Raw genomic sequence first — 24,470 nt, 5'->3', positions numbered from 1 at the left:
AACTACTGGATCACTATGATATGGCCTTGGATGCACTGGAAGAAAATCAGAATGCAGATGTAATATACACAGACTTTGCAAAAGCATTGGACAAATGCGATCATGGCGTAATAGCCCATAAAATACGTGCTAAAGGAATAACTGGTTAAGTGGGGAGATGGATCTTCAACTTTCTAACAAATCGAACACAAAGAGTAGTGGTCAACAGAGTTAAATCGGAGGCTGCCATAGTGAAGAGCTCTGTTCCACAAAGCACAGTACTCGCCCTCATCTTATTCCTCATCCTCATATCAGACATAGACAGAGATATACATCACAGGACCGTATCATCCTTTGCGGATACTAGGATCTGCATGAGGCTGTCATCTGCTGAGGACGCGGTTAACCTCCAAGAAGATATAAACAAAGTTTTCCAGTGGGCAACGGCAAACAATATGATGTTCAATGAGGACAAATTCCAACTACTACGTTATGGAAAACTGGAGGAGATAATAACTAGAACAGAGTATACTATTGACTCCGGCCATACAATAGAGCGGAAAAATAATGTAAGGGACTTGGGAATAGTAATGTCTGAGGATCTCACTTTCAAGGATCACAACAGTGCCACGATCGCACGTGCAAAGAAAATGATAGGATGGATAATGAGAACGTTCAAAACAAGAGATGCCAAGCCAATGATGATCCTTTTCAAATCACTTGTTCTCTCTAGGCTGGAATACTGCTGTACATTAACATCTCCATTCAAAGCAGGTGAAATCGTAGATCTAGAGTGTACAGAGATCTTTTACTGCACGTATAAGTTCTGTCAAGCACCTTAACTACTGGGAACGCTTCGAAGCACTTGACTTGTACTCGTTGGAACGCAGGAGGGAGAGATATATCATAATCTACACTTGGAAAATCCTGGAAGGAATGGTCCCAAATCTGCACACACAAATCACTCCCTACGAAAGTAAAAGACTGGGCAGGCGATGCAAAATGCCCCCAATAAAAAGTAGGGACGCCATTGGTACACTAAGGGAAAACACCATAAGTGTCCGGGGCCCAAGACTGTTCAACAGCCTCCCATCAAGTATTAGGGGAATTGCCAATAAACCCCTGGCTGCCTTCAACAGAGAGCTGGACAGATACCTAAAGTCAGTGCCGGGTCAGCCGGGCTGTGGCTCGTACGTTGGACTGCGTGCGGCCAGCAGTAACAGCCTAGTTGATCAGGCCCTGATCTATCGGGAGGCCTGGTCATGGACCGGGCCGCGAGGGCGTTGATCCCCGGAATAACCTCCAAGTAACCAGGTACCTGGGTGGTGGTGCTGGGTGTGCCTGGGTCCTGGTTTAGTGCTAGGTGTACCGGAGTAGTGGTGCTGGGTGTGCCTGGGTCCTGGTGTAGTACTAGGTGTACCGGAGTAGTGGTGCTGGGTGTGCCTGGGTCCTGGTATAGTGCTAGGTGTACCGGAGTAGTTGTGCTGGGTGTGCCTGGGTCCTGGTATAGTGCTAGGTGTACCGGAGTAGTGGTGCTGGGTGTATTAGTGCAGTGTGTGTTGGGTGTGAAGAGTTTAGTAATATTTAATTGATTATGAATATAAGACTGACGTGCCTAGCATAGGCCAGTAGACCTTCTGCCGTGCTCTTCCAGTCTTCTATGTTCTTATAGCTTCAGAGAAGACATTCATGTTCATTAAATTTTTGTTTTTGATTTCTGTCAAGATATTAAAAATGTTTTTTTTTTTTAAATCTGAAAACAAAATGGTACGCGAGACCTAATTTTAAGAAACAGTTTCACAATATCTCTCTGATCAGAGCTGTATACCTGGAGGGCATACTTGGAGGGTATACCTGGAGGGTATTCCTGGAAGCTATTCCTGGAGGGTATTCCTGGTGGTATACCTGGAGGGTATACCTGTAGGGTATTCCTGGGGGTATACCTGGAGGGTATACCTGGAGGGTATTCCTGGAAGGCATTCCTGGAAGGTATTCCTGGAAGGCATTCCTGGAGGGTGTTTCGGGGATCACCGCCCCCGAGGCCTGGTCGTGGACCAGGCCTCGGATCCATGACCAGATGTAATAGATGACTAATTATTTCTTTTAAACACTCCCTCCTGTGGATACTTGTGAAGGGCTCTTGATTCGAGGAAGTGGAGCTACCCCACTCTTTCTGGGATCACAGCTGATTGACTGCCATTTCCACGGCGTTGTATGACCCCTGTGGGTTCACCGCTTCCCCATGACTGTGATGATAATGAGTTCCCCATTTCTTCCTTCAGTCCTCAGCAGTCATTTGCCAGGCGCAGCTGACTGACCCACTCGGGTTTAGCGTGTTAATATATTAATATAAAGTAGTATAATTTCCTCTTTTTTTTATAACGAAGTGGTTTCTGTACCCTTTTCAGAGTCATAGCTGCGATAGTTACCTCTAATAGTAATCGCGGTTTCCTTGTCTAAGTAATACTTAGCTATGATAGTTATAAGACATGTGCAACAATTGGGTTTGTTGATTGTTGAAAGGTTATGCCTACTCAGCAGGCTTCGTCACTTGAAAACAGTGACACCATCACCAACTTCCTTACCTCATGACTCACGAATTTGTCATAACACGATTGCGAACAAACCACGGAACTGGGGAATTGAACCCATGGCGAGTGAGTCGTAAAATTCCAGGCCAGTGCGTAAGCCACTTGGCCAGCTGGCTACAATAAGATTCATCCAGTGGGGCCCATGCTAACATCCCTATGGATGAACCTTACTGTAGCCAGCTGGCCCAGTGGTTTACCCACTGGCCTGGAGTTTTACGACTCACTCGCCATGGTTTCAAACCCCACCCGTGCCGTGGTTTGTTTCCTTACCTCAGTTCTGTCTCCTGAATAAAAGGTTGTATTCTCGTGCCTCTGCTCTACATAAATCGAGGCCATGGAGCTGAACACTTATCAAAGCTGATAGACTGACTACCTTAAAATTATTTCTTCACTGGTGAGGGACTGCTGCTGCTGTCTTTATTAAGTCGCCTCTGTATTCGACTGAAGAAGCCTGCTGAGCAAGCGGAAATTTTCGACGATCAAGATACCAGACTGATGCACATGTATCTTGTTCGTTTTGTCGGTAATGTATATCATTAATATAATGGTATGCTAGTTATTTCTGATAAGAAATTATCACAGTTATTTCTAGCAAGTCATAATTAACCATGATAGTTATTCCTAAATTTAGAAAGTTACCACAGTCATCTCTTTTAAGTCATTATAACTATTATAGTTATCCTCGTTAGAAAGTCATCACACTTTACTAAGTCACACAATACTTTCCCTTCTCACTGGAGTTGCCTCTTTAATATATTGGTGTGTTAAACATACCATCACCAAACATAAAAAATTATGTATATCAGTAGTATTCGATACCGACAAGTTGGTAAATTAGATACCCAGATATTGTGTCTAATTCATCATAAAAATTTATTGATCATATATCTTCCTCACAAGCCTCGTGATGCATTCACTTTATATTTTGTAAATTATAATCCCACACTAGAAAAAAATATTCTTTTCAATACATTTACTGTATATAATAAGTAATACTTTTATTAGACTTGTCGACTTTAAGTCACTGAATGATTCTTTATACAATGCATTATTCAAGGTGGTTTGTACTTATTCATATACATCGGTTAGTCACATTTGGTTTAAATACTTTTTATAATATTTTCATATTTTTTAAATGTATTTAAATTTAGCTGACTTTTCGCATGTTGTTATTGGTATTGTTATTTTCTCATTTATCCCTTCTTCATATCCAGTTATTTCTTTCAAAGTTGAATTCATTTTATTTTTTTTCAGTTTTGTTTTCCTTAGATTCAAAATGTTACTTTTGAATGCAATCTCTTGACAGATCTTTTTGAAGCTACCTGGAGGTTATTCCGGGGATCAACGCCCCCGCGGCCCGGTCCATGACCAGGCCACCCGATGGATCAGGGCCTGATCAACCAGACTGTTACTGCTGGCCGCACGCAGTCCAACGTACGAGCCACAGCCCGGCTGATCCGGCACTGACTTTAGGTATCTGTCCAGCTCTCTCTTGAAGGCAGCCAGGGGTTTATTAGCAATTCCCCTAATGCTTGATGGGAGGCTGTTGAACAGTCTTGGGCCCCGGACACTTATGGTCTTCTATGTGTATAAAATCCTCCCTTGTTTGTTTATCAAGTTGCGTCTTTGTGATAAATAAGACATATGTGCAACAGTTTGGAATTTTTATTTCTAAAACGTTTCGCCTACACAATAGGCTTCTTCAGTCGAGTGAAGGGGTGATTAAAATTGGAGGCAGCAGAAACAGTGGAGAGGTAAATATGATTTGATAAGTTCATTAGCCTTGAAGTAGTATTTTTGGGGTGGTCAGTCCCTCAGCCTTGAAAAGCGTTCACAGAAGTGACTAAAGATAGAGACAGCAAAAGCAGTGAAGAGGTAAAGATGATTTGATCAAGTCATCAGCCTTGAAGGGGTAGTAGGTTTGGGGTGTTCAGTCCCTCAGCCTTGAGAAGCGTTCAGTTCTATGATCTCGAGAATTATTATAATCATTGCGTCTCTTATGTTTTCTTCTCAGCACACATTTTTCTCTGTCAAGAGGAATTAAAATAACAAATAACTGCATAACTCTAGGAATTACTCTGCAAAAATTGATCTTTAAAGCAAAAATAAAAAAAATTCACTCTTTCAAAAAAAAAAAAAAAAAAAGTTGGACTTTAAAGCAAAAATAAAAAAATCACTTCTTTCATCATTTTACTCAGTGCTGCCCTTCTATGTCTAATTTTTTTTCTTTATCTTTCCTGACATCAGTAGTCGTATACTTCTCTTGTTTCCTTAAATCCTTTTTTCCTTCCTTGATCGCTACTTTATAATTGTTGTTTTAAGGTCAGTTCTTCATGTCATCAAAACTGTTACTTACATCATATATGCAGGTTATCCAGGAGTCCAGGATAACTTGCAAGTATGATATAGGTTATCCAGGCATCCAGGATAACTTGCACGTATGGTGTAAGTTATCCAAGCGTCCAAGATAACTTGCAAGTATGTTGTAGGTTATCCAGGCGTCCAGGATAGCCTGCAAGTATTGTGCAAGTTATCCAGATGTCCAGGATGATTTATAGGTTATCCAGGCACCCAGGATAACTTACATGTTATCCAGGCTCCTGGGATAACTTGCAAGTATGGTGTAAGTTATCCAGGCGACCAGGATAATTATTCAGGCACCCGAGAGCAATATCAAAGACCCATGCAATGAACCGTCTCCTGAGATTTCCATGACCTCACGTACCGTTGTCTGGTCTTGCATATATGTACTAACATTTGTCTTGTATTCTCTACTGACCTAGTAAAGCCCCTGTATGGGCGAAACCTCGTGGTTAAGTAGCCACTGCAGGACAGTTATGGTTAATAAAGGCCTCCACTGTGTGGTACAAATATTGTGGCTAATGAAGATATCCACTATATGAGACAAACGTTGTGAATAATAACGTTGTCCACTGTATTTCAATGTCACATGCACCCCTGCCATGTCAATATTTACGCGGCATCTTGTAATGTTAAAACCTGAAATATTTAATTTTTTTGCATATAATTAATTCTCTCATTTATTTTCTCGACATTTTTTCCTTCGCTATTAAATACTAATGTTGTGCTTCTCTCCCACTTTTTTTTTAATTTCACACTGCTTTATATTTCATTCCGACTCATGAAATCGAAATAACTACGGAACAGGTGGGGGTTAAACCCATTTTGGGGTGGGGGCAACAGAGATGTTCCGGGGAAATTAACGAGCGTCGTTGTGCCAGACAAGCAGTGCATTAATTATTTTGTTGCTGTGACACCAAAATTTGTTTTTTTACATCACGAAATGATTTGATTAACTAAATTCAGACTGATTATATAGTTTTTGTGTAAGATAAAACATATGATTAGCATGTATCTTCAGGTAAAGATGCATACCGTGTATCTTCAGGGAAGATGCATACCATGTTACTGTTTTCTGAACAACTGGTTTTGAACATTTCACATTGGTGTATACTCTTGCTGCCTCTGTGTCCTCACTGTATGATCTTCAAGGTTACAAAGGTGCACACTCTCCTTGATCAGTCTTCAGGGTTCCAGAGGTACACTGTCTCCTTCATCAGGTTCCAGCACTGCAAGGTCTTAAAGGCTTTAGAGATTCCAGCACAGTAAGATCATTAGACGTACCCAGCCTCTTCGAATTAGTTCCAGCACTGAAAAGTCTTCACGATTCCGGACGTTTTACTGTCTCCTGGATCCAGTTCCAGAACTGTAAGGTCCCCTGAGGTGTGCTGTCTCCTGGAACCAGTTCCAAAGCTGTAAGATTCCCTGAGGTATGCTGTCTCCTGGAACCAGTTCCAACACTGTTAGGTCCCCTGAGGTGTGCAGTCTCCTGGAACCAATTCCAAAACTGTAAGATTCCCTGAGGTATGCTGTTTCCTGGAACCAGTTCCAGAACTGTTAGGTCCCATGAGGTGTGCTGTCTCCTTGAACCAGTTCTAGAACTGTAAGATCCCCTGAGGTGTGCTGTCTCCTTGAACTAGTTCCAGCGCAGAAAGATCTTCAAGGCTCCAGATGTGCGCAGTCTTCTGTAACCAGTTCCAGACAATGGTTGCCGGCATGCAGAATTGAATTGCAGGTTACTCTGTCGATCTTAACTGGTTTCTGCTTCCGCCTCTCAAGATTATCATCATCTTTCAGGTGAGTATCTGCAGGTCTTGCGACTCTGTCATCATTCATTTTTGTCTAATAAAAGCGAGACCGATATTTCTCTGAATTATTTTATACTGAAGTATGGAAGGCTGTGGTGGTGTGGAAGGTGGTGGTAGTGTTATGGAAGGTGGTGGTGTTGGTGGTATGGATGGCGATGGTGTTGGTGGTATGGAAGGTGGCGATGGTGTTGGTGGTATGGAAGGTGGCGATGGTGTTGGTGGTATGGAAGGTGGCGATGGTGTTGGTGGTATGGAAGGTGGCGATGGTGTTGGTTGTATGGAAGGTGGCGATGGTGGTGGTATGGAAGGTGGTAGCGGTGTTGGTGATATGGATGGTGGTGGTCGTGTTGGTGGTGACAATAGTAGTGGTGTTGGTGTTCATGATAAAAGATAATACGGATGATAATGACGATAAGGGTGATGATCGAGACAGAAGAATCACACCTGCACTGCACGCACGCACGCACGCACGCATGATAAAGCTTTTGGAGCAGGAAGAGAGTGGATCTAGTAGCGACCTGCGAGGAGGTAGGACCAGGAGCTGTGATTCGACCCCTGCAACCACAGATAGGTGAGTACACACACACACACATTCTCTCTCTCTCTCTCACTCTCTCTCTCTCTCTCTCTCTCTCTCTCTCTCTCTCTCTCTCTCTCTCTCTCTCTCTCTCTCTCTCTCTCTCTCTCTCTCTCTCTCTCTCTCTCTCTCTCTTCACGTTTTTCAACTCATCTCGTTACTAAAACTAACTATTCCACACTCATAGTTTGAGACCGATCATTAATACAGTTTTATTTTTCTTCAACAGGTCGTGAAGTCAGGACTCTTGTGAAGTGAGTCGTCGCAGGCAACAGGTAAGTCAGTTCTCCAGGCATCTCTATTCCCTGCTGTACGTTGTTTACTTCCAAAACTTGTCTTTATGCAGGTTGTTTTCATTGGTTGAGTTCAGAAAGGAAACACTTGCAAAGCAAGCTGTGTGAAGAGCTTTATCAAGGGCTTGACAAAGCTTTACACAGAGAGATACCTTGTTACAATTCAAGCTACGTCAGCACCTCTATCTTTCCTTCTAAACTAACAACAGTACTCTGGTCTATCTTTATTTTACTCTCTCGTAAGATACATTATATTTCGTTATTGTTCATTCCTTTATATATTCCATTGTTAATTTTCTTCGAGTTCATTAGTTTGTCCTTTTCATAAATGTCAGTTGAATTTTAAATGGTCTACTGGCCTACTGTGATATTTTTTCTATTGCCATTTTTTCCCTCCCTTCCTATCGTCACTCTGATGAAGACCTGTCTTCCCCCTTTTCCCTTCGATTCTCCCTTTTCACTGTTGTTCCTCACCTTTCTGCAAGACTCTGGTCGACTCGTCTCGCAATTTAAGAATTTTTTGGTTAATGTAGTGTGTAAAAAAAGCAAATTTGATCTATTTGTCTGGTAAAGTCCAGTTAATGTTTATTACAGCTCTGTGTAGGTCACGTTGTCTTCAGTAAACTTTTTCTTTCTTGTTTATTAAGTCTCATTCAGTAAACTTATATTCTCGTTTACCACGCCTCCTTCAGTAAAGTTGTTCCTCCTCGTGTATCCCGCTGTGAAGAACATCTCAGCCGATACCTCCCAGTGAGGGATACCTGTGAGGAGTGCCAGGCGGCATACCTCCTCCCCTCCTAGAATGATTTACAACCTGTCAGCGCCTCCACTGAATTATGCGGTGCAGGTTGACCTCTACTCTGAGCTGGTATTGCTGGCTCCATCAGTGGATATTCTGGCAGCTTGGAAAACCAGCCAGCAGGTAACAACCAGGGGAAAGGGGGTATGCCCCATGGCACTTCTCACAGGTGTCCCTCAATGGGAAGTATACGTTGAAATATTCCTCATACTCCTCCAGCAGTACACTTCTCCTCCCTCTCGTTTATCACGCCTCCTCTGGTAACTTTGTTCTCCCTCTCGTTTATCACTCCTCCTCTGGTAACTTTGTTCTCCCTCTCGTTTATCACACCTTCTCTAGTAACCTTGTTCTCCCTCTCGTTTATCACTCCTCCTTTGGTAACTTTGTTCTCCCTCTCGTTTATCACGCCTTCTCTAGTAACCTTGTTCTCCCTCTCGCTTATCCCGCCTCCTCTGGCAACTTTGTTCTCCCTCTCGTTTATCCCGCCTCCTCTGGCAACTTTGTTCTCCCTCTCGTTTATCCCGCCTCCTCTGGCAACTTTGTTCTCCCTCTCGTTTATCCCGCTTCCTCTGACATCTTTGTTCTCCCTCTCGTTTATGTCGCCTTCTCTAGTAACCTTGTTATCCCTCTCGTTTATCCCGCCAGCTATTTATCACGCCTAGTTTTGTAAGTTTTTTCTCCCTCTCATCTATCACGCCTCCTTTAGTAAACGTGCCCTCGTTTATCATGCCTCATCCATTTGTATTTCTCACGCTGATCCTTAACTCTCGGATACATTGTATCATTATGAAAACGTAAGTAATGTACGCATTTACAACATTATATTGACGCTGCTGATAACATTTATGCATGTGAGCTAGACCTGATTTGCTTGGGCCGGCAGGACTGCAGCAGTGCTCCTTCCTTCTTGAGCAGGTGTGACTTGGACCTGCCTAGCATGGACCAGCCTGTTGCAGTGCTCTGTCTTGTGTTTTTGTCTTTCTCTACCAAAATAAATATAAATCACAGAAAATATCTCCCCCTCTCATCATCTGATAATGTTTGGTTTGTTTATAGAGAGTGATCTGACCCTCTGATTCTCGGTTTAATTCTAAACACTTCTGGAATTACTTTTCACAGAGCTGTGACGTTGTTAGGCATGTCATGAATAAATGTTGCAGCAAATATAATGGGTGTTTTCTATTTCAAGTTCGGTGTTTACTAATTTAAGAATTTACTGTATTTAGTCGTTGTCCCTTTTTCTTGCCTAGATTTGGCCACCATTATGTCTTGTGGAAATACTGTGTTTCCGTGACTACTGTCTTCTAAATACAGTCCTTGGACGAAGAGCCCTGTGTTTTATTTGTTTGACACAGCGATGTTTCCTAAGGTAGAAATTTCAGCACTATTTAACCCTTAAGGAGTTTAGTGCTCTTTCATGAATAGAAGTGAGTACCTGGTAATCGTGAGGTATTTGATCTTTCACTGTAAGCAAAGATAAAGTATTAATAAAACGTCATTTGACTAATTTGGAAGTAACTCGTATAGAAATGGAATCAAGGTAGACCAACGAGAACTAAAGTGCTAAAAAAAAAGAAAGAAGAATCCAGGAAAGTGTAGAAGAGCCAAGACTGAAATATGAACACAGTTCAAAGTGGCGTCTTCATCATAAGAGTTGGTAGTACTGAATGTTTTGCGAATAATATGAACAGAGTAGTGGGCAGGACAGGACCTGTAGTGTAGACAACTTCAACTGATTGGAAAGAGATGGAAGCGGAACCAAAGAAACTGGAGACTGGTCTATTAAGGTGACTGTCACCAGACGTTTAACGCCAAGTTTATACAATTTCTTCCATTCTCAGAAGCTTTGCAAATATCCCTAGTTAACATGGAAAGGGTAACCTCAGCAACTTATAGTGAGCAGGAGGAAAACTTTAATTAAAGCATTTAAGAAATTTCTCATTAAGAATAGATTCAAAGACTGAGATTCAAGTGAGAGCAACAGGACGATGGTTAGGAATGGCACGGTCGCTGCCTTTCTTCAAAGACAGGTTTTACCAGTGCACGTCTTCAAGACGAGTGGAAAGCTTTAGAAGACCTACAAAGGAGTGACTCTTCTATAGCGCACGAGGACGAACACCATCTGGACCTTATGCTTCCTTGGCACCGGAATGTCTTCAAAGCTTTGTGCACCATCATAGTTGTGACAGAGGAGTGAGCTTTGTCAGAGAGAGAGGCAGCTCCATGTCCCTCAGAATAAAAGAATTGGAAAGGAAAAAGACAAGCTGAAGCTATGCTAAATATTTTTAGCAAGAGACCCAAAGGAGATGATTCTTCTCTGCTCACCAGCCTTTATTTTTTAGAAAGTTGTGAAATAAACATTATATTGAGCCATGCAGGAATTCAGTAAAGTGAATTGTCAAACCATAATGAAAATAAAATGAGATTTAAGCGTCCATTTTAGCGATGATAATACTGACGATTTAGTCGACCCAGAAAAATATATCATTCCCAAAGACAAACAATAATCAACCCACGAAGGAAAAAAAAATAACAGTTCTTAAGATTTATCCGTCTAGCAGAACGAGGTGCCAAAAGCCGTTATGAATTATTATGGTTGAGGGAGATAGGAAGCGTAGTGGAGCAAGATAAAGAGATGTAAGGTAGTGAGAAGATTCTAAAGTAGCAGAAACAGTGTAACTGTAATTTGTAGGAACACACATGGTGAAGAATGTTCACTTCCATGTCATTAAAATTATATATAAGCTGTTGCTTGACGTACAGTAGTGGGTCCCAGTTCTTATGAAAGGTATTGAAGTCCTGCTGTGACATTTTACGGCATTAGGAAAGAACGAAAGATTTTCACATTGAAGTGTGACGCCCTTAAAAAAGACAAGGGTTTTCGAATCATAGATACAACAGAAGAATGTTTTAAATTGTAACGAGTACCCAGGTAAAAGTACGATACCTGACAGAGAGAATTATAATAGTTATGGTCATAATGGACACACAAGAAACTTATTTTTCAGTATTGGATACATCAGCATTGTGCTGCTACACTATTCTATGTGATAGTTACATAATGGGAACCGAACTTAGCTATGTTTACTTTTTCCTGTTGCATCACACATGAGGGTTACATACATATTCGCCAAGTGGGGAGTAGGAGGGGACGGAAGAAGTTACAGGGAGAAATAGAGCTAAATAATGGTTGCAGGTTTAACGCTTTACTTTATTTTTACTAATTTATATTGATAGAGAATCTAATTGACAGCATCAGTAATGGACGCTTGTCACCAGCTGGTCCATTAACCATTTAAATGTTCCGTGTAATTCTGTCACCACCTGATATTAATATAGAAGCGTACTGTTGTAGGCGTACTGGTCATGACTGACAGAGAGTACTCGCTTTCCAGAGAATTGGCGAAAACACATTACCGAAACGTTAAGGATAAGATTAGATTTTGCCATCGAAGTGGCTGGCTCATTGTGCGTCCCATATCCATCCCGTGGAGGGTAACGTATGAGCATGTGGATGCACAAAAGGCCTAGGAACTAGGCCCCATTAGGGAGTACATCTGAATTTATATCTACAGTTCACTTTCTATTAAAAGAAAATTTAGGAAATTTGCTTAATATATCTGATGTCTGTAAAGACTCCACTGCAATCAGGGTCTTATTCACCTGGTGCTACTTGCCCTCATTTTCACTATCTGAGAACTCGAAAGATGTAGGGAGTATATAAAACTGGCCAAATTAGTGCCTCTCAAGCACGAAGTTGGAACATTTAGGCTGCCACCTTTGCTAGTATCTGGCAGAATATCAGTATCTGTGAGCAAGCCAATTTACCCTCACGCAACGCCATGCTAATACTGGTCTCAGTGATCGCAGGCACCCCCTGGCGTCCCATGCATCTTCTTCACTTGCAACTTCTTCATCCCTTCCCCTCCTGCTCTTTCCTCTCTCTTTCTTCCCTTTCTCCATGCCTTCCCCTCTCCCCCTCCCCCCCGTCATCCCTCTCTTCCTCTTCTTCCCTCCCTCCCTCCTACTCTCTTGGATCGGCCTCTCTTCAGAAATTTTGGGATTTGCGTATAATGTGATTGATTCACATCTAACCTGGAACTTGAAGACGAAGCTTTAGACGTTTCGATTAGTTCTGAACCAGTATCTAATCACTATTTATATGATCGTGTGTTGTCACCTCCTACCCTTTCCTCTGTCTTTGTCTCCTTTCTTCTCCTTTCCCTTTCCTCTCCTCTCCTCTCCTCTTCTTTCTCTACCTCTATGTCGCTTTCATGCTTACACTCGTACAAATTCTCCCACACATTTATCTCTACACTTATCACCTTCTTTCTTGTACTTCCCCTCATCCTCTCTCCCTTATATTTTATTATTCTAGTTCTGAGCTAATTTTCCCTCTAACATAATTTTCTTTCGTTTCCCAGGATTTACAAGTTTTAACTTCGTTTAACCTGATTAACATCTTGAAAACGAGGAAAGTTAACGAATGTATTTCATGAAAATAAATTAAGCAGCCTGTATTTATTAGCAAAAAAAATAACCATAAGAAAATAATTAAACGCAATCGCCGGGATAATGTTATTTGTTTTGGTGTAGCTGAGAATAATAACAGCATTATTGTGGTTATTTTTTCTCTTCCTGTTGTCATTTTTGTGTTGTTTTTTCTGTTGTTATTGGTGCTACTGATGCGTTAATTCTTATGCTCAATCATGTTGTTGATCCTGTTGTTGTGATTGTGGTTGTAATAATAATAATAATTATTTCTACAAGTACGTGTACAAGGTATACAGGTCTAGCTAACATCAATGACATACTACTATATAGAAAGCTGCTTGTTATGCTGAGCATTTCGGACAAATTATGTCAGTTTTGTCCCAGGATGCGACCCACACCAGTCCACTAACACCCAGGTACCCATTTTATACTGATGGGTGAACAGGGACGGCAGGTGTCATATGAAAACACGTCCTAATGTTTTCCAGCCGTACCGGAGATTCGAACTCCGGACCTCAGTGTGTGAGCTCATGCGCTAGCTTGCTGTTGTAGTGGTTTAATGCCTATGTTGCAACAGTTCGTTGTCTACAGGTGCTCTTGTAGTTACTTCTTGTTACGGATATTGTAGTTTATTGTTGAAGATTTTGTATACAGTTGTGGGGTTGTGAGTTGTAGTGTGGTCTCAAGTGGTGGCTACTGCTGGCAATGTTCTGGTCATTCACTATGCATTGTTTTACCTTGTTAGGGAGCAGTCAAGGGAGGGAGAGGGAAAAGGAGGGACGGGAGTAGTGTGTAACGGAGGGAGTTTGCATGGGAAAAACGAAGAGAAGGGAGGGAGGGAGGAGGAAGGCAGTGTGTGATGAATGGGAGGGAAGGCAGTTGGCAAGTAAGGAGGGGAGAAGAGAGAGAGTGTGGGATGAACCGAGGGAGGGAGAGTGAAAAACTTGGGAGGATAAGTTGAAACGGTACTGAGAGTGCCCTCAGCTCTGAACTGGAATCCTTTGAGTCTTCATTTGCTGAATTTTAAGTCAGTCTCTCTCTCTCTCTCTCTCTCTCTCTCTCTCTCTCTCTCTCTCTCTCTCTCTCTCTCTCTCTCTCTCTCTCTCTCTCTCTCTCTCTCTCTCTCTCTCTCTCTCTCTCTGTCTCTCTGTCTCTCTGTCTCTCTCTCTCTCTCTCTCTCTCTCTCTCTCTCTCTCTCTCTCTCATATACACATGGGATAGGCTCAGAGTGCATGAATGTATTTCTTTTTGTATATAGGTGTTATTTCAGAGCTTGGCCCTAGTACTATCTTCATTGTATAGATTGCATAATTTATGTATAAATGTAGGTTGCTTTCACTCCCAAACCTTCCTCCCCTCCACTTCTTTCTTTCTCCACCATCCTTCTTTCCCTCCCTCCCTCTCCACCATCTTTCCTTCTTCCCTTCATCTGCCTGAAGGTGGCAAGTATGTTTTGAAGTTCAAACGTTTAATGTTGCAAGTTCCTTTAATTAACATGCGAGGAGGCAACTAAATGACCACCAAGCTTGCGTAAAGGTAAGGTCTGGAGTAAAGGTGAAGTCTAAAGTATGGGTAAAATCTATTGGTATTGCGCTAGACTTTTCCAGTCTTGTTCTCCAGTCAGTCCCAAGTAGTACGTACTTGTATTTTCTCGCATCGATCTTCTTCTTGCCTCTGGGAAAGTCGAGTGTGTCATTATAAACATTAGTTCACCTGCCGATTTTCATGTTACATAACTTTGGGATTGCTGTAGGTGCGGACAATGTATATTCACCAAGAGGTGTGTATACCTCAACGTATATAAAGAGTTATGTGTATGTATCAGTATATATACTGTAAGATTGTGTATTTCATTGTATACATACTGATGGGTGTGTATCTCTTAGTGTATATACGCCGGAAGTCGTGTATGTCAGTGTATGTATACTTAGTTACGTGTGTATCTCAATGTATATACACAGATTGGTGCATGTATACTTAAGGATCTATTATCTGTGTAAGGGATTATAGTTGATGATGTACAGGTGAGATGCAGCCTTAATGGCCCGGTTTAAGTCCTTTAAGTAAACTTAAGATACAAACCATAGGCACAACTTGGCTCCGCCCTCCACTTCTGGTTCTCTCTACTATGTGCCACTCTGTCTCTTGGCACTCTAACCCTTAACATTCTAACCTTTAACAACAGGTTTTTCTGCTGTTTGTCTGCTCAACCAGGTTGTTGCTGTTGGCGGCTCGCTGGTTCAGATATCCATCACAGCCAGGTTCATCTGATATATATTTAGCGGAAGTAGTGATCGAGTTTCCTCTTGAAGATTCTGCATTTGTTTCTATTTCTAATATCTGTTGGTAGGAGGCTGAATAGTCACGGCCTACGGATATTGATACCGAGTTCTCTTTTTGAGCCCTTTTCGTTCCTGCTTTCACTGGGTTTATTTTACACTTCCCCATCTCTCACTCCAGTACGTTGTAACGAGAGTGTATACGTTTAGGACTAGCCCCTTCAGCATCTTCCACGTATGTATTATCATGCATCTCTATCTACACTGCTTCAGAGAGTAGATGTTCAGTGATTTGAGGCGTTCCCATCTCTGTTATATATCCTGCCCTGAACGGAATCGTCAACTCCAAACGGTACTCTTAGCGAGAGAACACAAGATATATGAATAGCATCACAATTGCAATTAGTGCCCTTGTTTTGAACCTTCTCATTATCCAACCTGTCATTTTTCTGTCTTAAGACCAAACCTTTGGCACTGAACCCCTTAATATTCTCCTGGTGACGTAGTAAATACAATACCAGTCCTCTGTGAACCATGAGCGTGCGGTTTCCAGCTATATAAGCAACGACGACGTTCTCCCTTCTACGAGACGTATCTCTACCACTACGATTTTTATTTTTGGAAGTTAAATGTTAATTAATCTGGGATGCGGGTGCGGTCGAGGTTGCAGGAGTAGGGGAATATGCGGGTGCTGGTGGGAATACGGGTTCAGGTGCGGTCGGAGATGCGGGAGGGGTGTTTGTGGGGAGGGCTGCTGCAGGCGGTGAGTGGTGAAGGGTCACGACTTGGGTTCCCGCAGCTCCTACGGTAGTGTCGGCCAGATGACTATCTTGCGGGCGTCTCTCTCTCTCTCTCTCTCTCTCTCTCTCTCTCTCTCTCTCTCTCTCTCTCTCTCTCTCTCTCTCTCTCTCTCTCTCTCTCTCTCTCTCTCTCTCTCTCTCTCTCTCGTTCTCAGTCCACCGTCCATCTATGACAAACTACGACAGTTAAATGTTATTTTTTGTCACTAAATTGTTAAAAAGTAAAGTAAATAACATTCCTGAAAGAGCTTAAAAATGCGCTTAATAAAACGCAGTAGCGGGGAAGAAGTTGGAAAAAAAAGTAACTGCTGAAGACCCAAGTTACGAAGTACATAACGAACTGTTTTAGAGGAAGGACACGAAAAGGAGTCTCCCGTAGCAGGAAATCAAAAATAGTAATGAAGATAAATATAATTAAAACGAGAGTCGTGAATATCACCGATTGTTACGTGTTAATGCTTAGCCATTGTCAACACTGACTCTGCAGGTCTCTACCAGATATTCACCCACGGATCACACCAGATCCTCAGAGTGGCGTTGCTGGATCAGCGATTACCGTAGTTAGATACAGAAGGGTGTCAGACTTGTTGAGTAGTTTGTAAGAGTCCGGGATTGGGTATCAACAATCCTGATTGACTTCGTTGCCTTTAAACTTGCCCTTTGAAGCTGTAAAAGTAATTCGGCTCAGTTGTGTTTTCAGATTCAATGTTAATTCTGTTCAGTTTAAACTGAACAGGATTAACATTGAATGTGAAATGTAAACATATTGGATTAACATTGAATAAGAAACGTAAACATTGGAAAATGACAAAATGTTAATGATTGTGTGGACAAAATCTGATGTCAACATCGCAGAGAATGAGAGGTGTGATGAAGTGGCAGACACAGGAAAACCACAACAACAGCAACAATAAGATATAGAGTGCAGATTGAGAGAAAAGTGTGAGAAGTAAAATAAGTGTGGAAAGAAATGGTATTAAAAATCGACAAGTGGGTAAAGACATAAATGCTTTATAATACGATCCTTTATTGACAATGTTTCTCCCACACGGTGGACTTGATCAAGTCACAAACAGATTACGTTGAGAGACGTAGAATGAGAGGAGATATCATTGAAGTATATAAGTGGATGATGGGCATAAACAAAGGGAAATAAATAAAATCCTGAGGATGTCTAATCAAGAACCAGAAATAACGGATTTATGTTGGATAAATTTAGATTTAGAAAGGACATAAGTAACTACTGGTTTTCAAACAGAGTTGTCGATGCTTAGAACAATCTTCCGAGTAGGGTAATAGAGGCTAAGATCTTGGGTAGCTTTAAAAAGAGATTGGCCAAATATATGAGTAGGAGAGACTGGGTTTGACTAGTCTTTGAGTAGCTTTGGGAAGGGTTTGGACAGGTACAGGCGTGGTTTTGATAAGGCCGGCCGTGCCTTGTATAGGCCAGTAGGCCTGTTGATGTGTTTCTCCATTCTTATGTTCTTAAGTGTGTGGGCGCTGTATCCCAGAATGCAAATTGCAAGAGTATAGACCTAATACGATAGAAATGTAGGGGCGCTGTTTCTCAGAATGTTGCAGATTGCAAAAGTATACAAGTAACATGAGAGAAATGTGTCAATGACATGAGTACGAATGCTCTCACGACATACATCGTTGTATAAATATTCAGGATTTGCTGCAATTAGATAATGATATTTTGGAAGTTAGTGAGTGCTGTAGATACGTAGACTCTTCAGTGTTAAGGTAGTGATAATTGTATATTGAAACAGTGATGTCGTTGATATCTAATGGCACGTCAACTGTTAGGACCGTAATTTATTTCTATTATGGAGCAAAGTTCACTCACAGGATGAGTGGCGCTGCCCAGCGAGTGGGACGAGTTTGTGTGTGTGTGTACTCACCTAGTTGAGGTTGCGGGGGTCGAGTCCGAGCTCCTGGCCCCGCCTCTTCACTGATCGCTACTAGGTCACTCTCCCTGAGTCGCGAGCTTTATCATACCTCTGCTTAAATTTATGTATGGATCCTGCCTCCACTACATCGCTTCCCAAACTATTCCACTTCCTGACTTTGTGGCTGAAGAAGTACTTCCTAACATCCCTGTGATTCATCTGTGTCTTCAACTTCCAACTGTGTCCCCTTGTTGCTGTGTCCAATCTCTGGAACATCCTGTCTTTGTCCACCTTGTCAATTCCTCTCAGTATTTTGCATGTCGTTATCATGTCCCCCCTATCTCTCCTGTCCTCCAGTGTCGTCAGGTTGATTTCCCTTAACCTCTCCTCGTAGGACATACCTCTTAGCTCTGGGACTAGTCTTGATGCAAACCTTTGCACTTTCTCTAGTTTCTTCACGTGCTTGGCTAGGTGTGGGTTCCAAACTGGTGCCGCATACTCCAATATGGGCCTAACGTACACGGTGTACAGGGTCCTGAATGATTCCTTATTAAGATGTCGGAATGCTGTTCTGAGGTTTGCTAGGCGCCCATATGCTGCAGCAGTTATTTGGTTGATGTGCGCTTCAGGAGATGTGCCTGGTGTTATACTCACCCCAAGATCTTTTTCCTTGAGTGAGGTTTGTAGTCTCTGACCCCCTAGACTGTACTCCGTCTGCGGCCTTCTTTGCCCTTCCCCAATCTTCATGACTTTGCACTTGGTGGGATTGAGCTCCAGGAGCCAATTGCTGGACCAGGTCTGCAGCCTGTCCAGATCCCTTTTTAGTTCTGCCTGGTCTTCGATCGAGTGAATTCTTCTCATCAACTTCACGTCATCTGCAAACAGGGACACCTCAGAGTCTATTCCTTCCGTCATGTCGTTCGTGTGTGTGTGTGTGTGTGTGTGTGTGTGTGTGTGTGTGTGTGTGTGTGTGTGTGTGTGTTCACCTATTTGTGGTTACAAGGGTCGAGTCACAGCTCCTGGCTCCGCCATCTTCGCTCGTCGCTACTAGGTCCATTCTCTCCCTTCGCCATGAGCTTTGTCGCATCTCTTCTTAAATTGTGTATGGATCTTGCCTCCATTACATGTGTGTATGTGTAAAGAGAGTGTAAATATTATAGGGAAATAAGCCTACTGAGTATACCAGGTAAAGTGTATGGTAAGGTTATTATTGGAAGTATTAAGGGTAAGACGGAGAGCAGGATCGCACCGAAACAGGGAGGCTTTAGAATGGTTAGGGGATGTGTAGACCAAGTGTTTACAATGAAGCATATAAGTAAACAGTATTTAGATAAAGGTAGGGAAGTTTTCGTTGCTTTTATGGATTTAGAAAAGGCATATGATGGGGTGGATAGGGAAACAATGTGGCAGATGTTGGAAGTATTTGGAAGATAGTAAGGTACTGAATGCTGTAAAGAGTTTTTGTGAGGATAGTGAGGCTCAGGTTAGGGTGTGCAGAAGATTACTTCCCAGTAAAAGTAGGCCTTAGACAGGTATGCGTGATGCATGGGTGTTTAACATATTTCTAGATGGTTTAAGCACATCGACTGTAGGCTGAGGGACTGATTACCTCAAATTTCTTCTCATTTTGCACCGTTCTCTGCATTAGACCGAAGAAGCCACTGCGTGGCGAAACGTTTCCAGAATAAAGATACCCAAATGTTGCACAAGTGTCTCATTTATCATTTGTTTTTTGTTTGCGCACCTTCCACCCTCACTGACCGTATTCACAACAATAACAGTTTTTTGTTACCACACGTTCACATCCACCAATTTCTATGCATTATGATTAAATATATTGATATATTAATTCTTAGATTAGAGACACGTATAAAGTGGAGAGCGGACTTTCACTACACCGCAACCGCTATTATCGCAATTATTGCGGAGCTTTACGGCTGAAGACTGACTACCATCGTGAGCACGGCCTACCTTACCTTATTCACCGTTTACGATGAATTACCAACAGACACTGAAGGGTCGTTTACGGAGGAGCGTGACGAGTTTTTCCAGATCGTTTCTGATCAGCCGGACTGTTGTGATTACCTTGGATTGCGTGCCACAAGTACAAATAGCCGGACCGAGCAGGCCAGTAATAAGGCCTGGTTCAGGGCCGGGTCACAAGAGTCAGTGACCCACGCAACCATCAACAGGTGGATAGTTTACCCATCTTGCGGATTTCAGTCTTGTCCTTTGAATCTTCCCTCTTGCCGATCATGCAAGAACTTACCTCAAAATGCACCCACAAAATAAATCTTTTACACTGTGTAGGATCTTGTTTTCTCCTGCCACAGACTCTTGAAAACAGCTACTGGTCTCAACTGACCTTGGCGTGAGGCAGACATGACCATCCACTCATGACAGGCAGTTACTCTATTCATAACCCACTCCACTCCAAACACATCATCGTAAGACACAGTCGCTCCTCACCTCAAGAAGTGTTCCTTCGATCCCCGTCGGGGAGGGGAACCTATAGTCATCGTACCAGCGCCTGACTTACTCCTTCATGATGCTTGCAAACCGTGTAAGGATCAAACCCAACAGTGGAGTAATAAATGACTCTACTAAACTTGCCCTTGCTGCCGTTGTAAAGACTTGCCTACAGGTTAAATTTACAGCCATCAACTCGACGAAAGACTCATTCATCGTCGTCTGTACTGACGATTATGAAGCCACAAAGCTGATCGCCGACACTTCTATGAAAACCCTCAGAGACCGACAGTTCACCATCTCCCCTTCACCTTTTTTGCTGGCGAAACATTCCGTTTTCGTCAAACGGCTGGACAAACTCGTCACTTCTTTATCGACTGAGGATCTCAAGACCTCTATCGAGGAACAAAATACCTGGGCGTCGATTGAACATATCACTAAAATCCCCAACGCCTCTACAATGATCAAGCTAACCTTCTCCAACATCGAGATGGCTACTAGAGCACTGTCTGACGGCCTAGCTATCTCCTACTATCATATCCATCCAAGTCACATAGAACCCGAACGTTTCGCCCACATCTCGCCATGCTGGACCTGCTACTCCTATCACCACTCAACGCCTGACTGTCCTCTGAAAGGGAACAAGTACTGCACAAACTGCGGTAAAGACGGCCATGACTTCAAGGAATGTTCTACTACCACTACCTCTCCTACCTGCCTCAACTGCAGGGGTACTCACCACACCCTTGCAGCAAAATGCCCTCTACGTAAAGAAGTCCTGTCTAAGAAAATCATTGAAGAAACCAAGAAGAACAACCCTAAATCGCCAACATACGCCGCCATTGCAAAAATTCAATCAGATACCACCGAACTCCTTCAAGCTACACAACAATCATCTCCACCCAGCCAGTCCCTCTTTGCTCTTCCTGACGCTGCTCCATCCAAGGTGCTATACTGTATGATGTATGCACACCTTACTAATGCTGCAAACCCTGGCTCATTCAACACAACAATCAATGAACTGTTTCGCCTAAACAACATGCCAAACTTCAACTTTCCAGACTCGCCACCATCACAAGACCTCCTCAAGCTAATTCCAGACATTGTTAACTTCACCTCAACCCCTGGTCCTACTCGTATCTCTGACCAAGACTCTACTCCAGAACCAACACCACCGTCTACTGCCACCTCTCACCACCCACCACCAGCCCAACAAATCACAACCGACCAACACTCCCTGCCTCCTCTCAACACAGTCACAGAAGACGAAATAGTACCAGAACATTATGAACAACCCTCGGACAACGACGAAGTAGTAGTCGAAGAAGAAACCACAGGCAACCGTTACCTAAGCCAAGCCTTTAATGGGTCTCTAACCTTCTACACCACCCCCAACCTCCCAACCGAAATGAGCGCAGCTGATATGCTCCACTTAATGAAAGAAGGAGCTGTTAAGTACACCTGCACCAAACCTCACCAAATTCCTTTTGAAAACGTACTATCTTACCTCGTGACGAATCTGAACTGCTCCAACCTCAGAATACAACTATTCCACATGTCCAAGAGAGACTTCAAAAGACTCAAGAGTGGCCCCATCACCAGCGAAGTGTAGCCAAACACACAACACCCTTCCCAACACCTGACGTCCAAACCAGCTCTTCACCTCAGCCTGAAGCATATCAGTCAGCGAGCACTGTCTGCAATCTGCTCTCTCCTCTATGTCCTCAACATGCCCTCTCTACACTGCCTCGCAGTGCCACGCAGCTGGGTTTAGCCCTGGCTCTTTCATCTACAACTCAAGACCTTCCTCTCACGACTGTTCATCGTCTGTCCACACTTCCCCACTCACCCACCGGAGTCCCAACAGAAGAGCCTGCTATGTGTGTTCTCAATGTCTGTCCCACGATCGACTTAGCTGCTAGGTTAAGCCCTGGCTCTATTTCTACAACTAAGAACACTCCTCTCCAGCACTATTCTTCGTCTGTCCCGTCTTCCCCGCTCATCCCATTTGGGATCTTACCTGAACTTTCGTTCGTTCGTTCGTTCATTCATAACCTGCCGTTGCCATTCCTTTTGTACTCTTCTATTTTTGGTTGTAGGGGTCGATTCACAGTTCCTGGCTCCTGTGTGTGTGAGCATACACACACTCAACCCCTGGTTGCAGGAGTCGAGTCTCAGCTCATGGCCCCGCCTCTCCGCTGGCCGCTGGTATCCTGGTTGCGTGAGTCCTGCCATATATACTCTTAAAACAGTCTGTGAAACCTGCCTCAACCGCTTGGCTGTAGATCTACATCGTTGCATTTCCTGACCACTACTAACATCCCTAACTATGTGTTGTCAACTTAAAGCAGTGCCCTCTACTTTTGGCTGTACCCTCGTGTACCTGATTCCCGACTCTTGATCAGCCGCCTAGCACTGTTCATTCTCTCAGTTCTTGTTAGTCTTCTTGTTAGTATTTTGTGCGTAATCACGTCACCCCTTGTTCTTCCGTTTTCTAATTTTAGTCATCAGGTTTAGCTCCTTTAGTCTCTCTCCAGCTGGTACCGTTGCACAGCTTCTTAGCATACTTTATCAGATGTGGGTCCCATACTGGCGCTACATGCTTCAATATGGGCCTGACATATGCTTTGTATATTGTCGTGAATATTTCCTTGTTGAAGTTCCCGAAAGTTAACCTTAGATTTGCCAGACGCGCGTTTGTTGCGGAGATATTTAGTTGATGTGCACCTCAGGGGATATGCTCGGAACTCTGCTCACTCCAAGGTCCTCCTTGAGAGAGGATCTTGGGGTGAGCAGACATGTACTCCCTAGTTTTCTTTGCCCTTCCTCGATTTTCAAACCTCTGATTTTGTTGAGATTAAATTGTAATTGTCACTTTTCAGACAAATCCTTCAGCTTTTCCAGATCCGTTTGAAGTCTAACCTTGTCTACTCCTGTTTGTGTTTTCTACATTAGTTTCTCGCCATCTGCAAACAGGGACACCTCTGATACATTTTCTTCTGTCATGTTTACGCACACAATAAAACCGGGCCTAGTAGTGACCCTTGTGGAAGCTCCACTCGTCACATTCGCCCAGTCTGACACCTCATCCCGGACAACAACTCGTGGTCTCCTTGCTAAGCATTCCTCGATCCACTGTAGTGCCTTCCCTGTTATTCGTGCCTCCTCAGATCGTCTGTGCTGCACTGTATCGAACGCCCTCCTGCGGTCCAAAAATATGCATGCCACTCATACCCCCCCCCCCACTCTCTCTCTCTCTCTCTCTCTCTCTCTCTCTCTCTCTCTCTCTCTCTCGCCTCTCTCTCTCTCTCTCGCCTCTCTCGCCTCTCTCGCCTCTCGCGCCTCTCGCGCCTCTCGCGCCTCTCTCTCGCCTCTCTTCCATTACCTTGCCATAAAATTCTAGTCTGTTCTTGATACAGGATTTACCATTTCTAAAACTGTGCTTGCTGTTGTTTATGAAACCCATCCTGACTAGGTGCTCCTCTAGTTTACTAGTGTGCGGGGGGTCCAGTCATCTATTTGTTCTCACTTATTTGTGGTTGCAGGGGTCTAATCCTAGTTCGTGTCCCCGCCTCTTCACTGATCGCTACTAGGTCCACTCTCCCTGCTCCAAGAGCCTTATCGTCTGTGCGTGTACTCACCTAGTTGAGGTTGCAGGGGTCTAGTGTGTGTGGGTGAGAGAGAGAGAGAGAGAGAGAGAGAGAGAGAGAGAGAGAGAGGGAGGGAGAGGGAGAGAGATTGCGATTGCGATCTCCTTGTGACTTCTTGACCTCGCCAAAGGTTCAACTTGAGCCGTGAACGACGTCGACCTTTGCTGAGACTTGACCTCAGAGCTGGTGGCTCGGAGGCTTCTGTGCCTGCAATTACTCATGATATTTGCTTGTAATTATTCCTGGTATTTGCTTCTAATTATCCAGGTATTTATTCATAATTATCCATGGAAATATTTCTTTATTCTGTTTAAGGCAGAATTTTCTTTATTAATTTTAAGGCGGCATTTTCTTTATTCGAATATTTTAAGGCGGATTTTTCTTTATTCCAATATTTTAAGGCAAGATTTTGAAGTTTATCCTCATGGTTCAAAGACTCGGCTGAATGGTTCAGAGATCGATTAATAGGTGTAACGCT

General features: G+C 43.1%; 1 protein-coding gene across 1 annotated transcript in view; it reads left to right on the top strand.

The window, feature by feature from the left end:
- The window catches only part of Delta (neurogenic locus protein delta), a gene marked incomplete at its 3' end in the record, with an annotated part of 1,152,245 nt that overhangs the window by 776,124 nt on the left and 351,651 nt on the right, over positions 1 to 24,470 (top strand). Inside the window, 1 exon segment of the mRNA XM_070098268.1 lies at positions 7,546 to 7,591.

The sequence above is a fragment of the Cherax quadricarinatus genome, chromosome 61 (assembly GCF_038502225.1).
Source record: "Cherax quadricarinatus isolate ZL_2023a chromosome 61, ASM3850222v1, whole genome shotgun sequence".
Classification (NCBI taxonomy): domain Eukaryota; kingdom Metazoa; phylum Arthropoda; class Malacostraca; order Decapoda; family Parastacidae; genus Cherax; species Cherax quadricarinatus.
The sequence above is the reverse complement of the archived record's forward strand: the minus strand, read 5'-3'. Positions and strand labels throughout refer to the sequence as shown.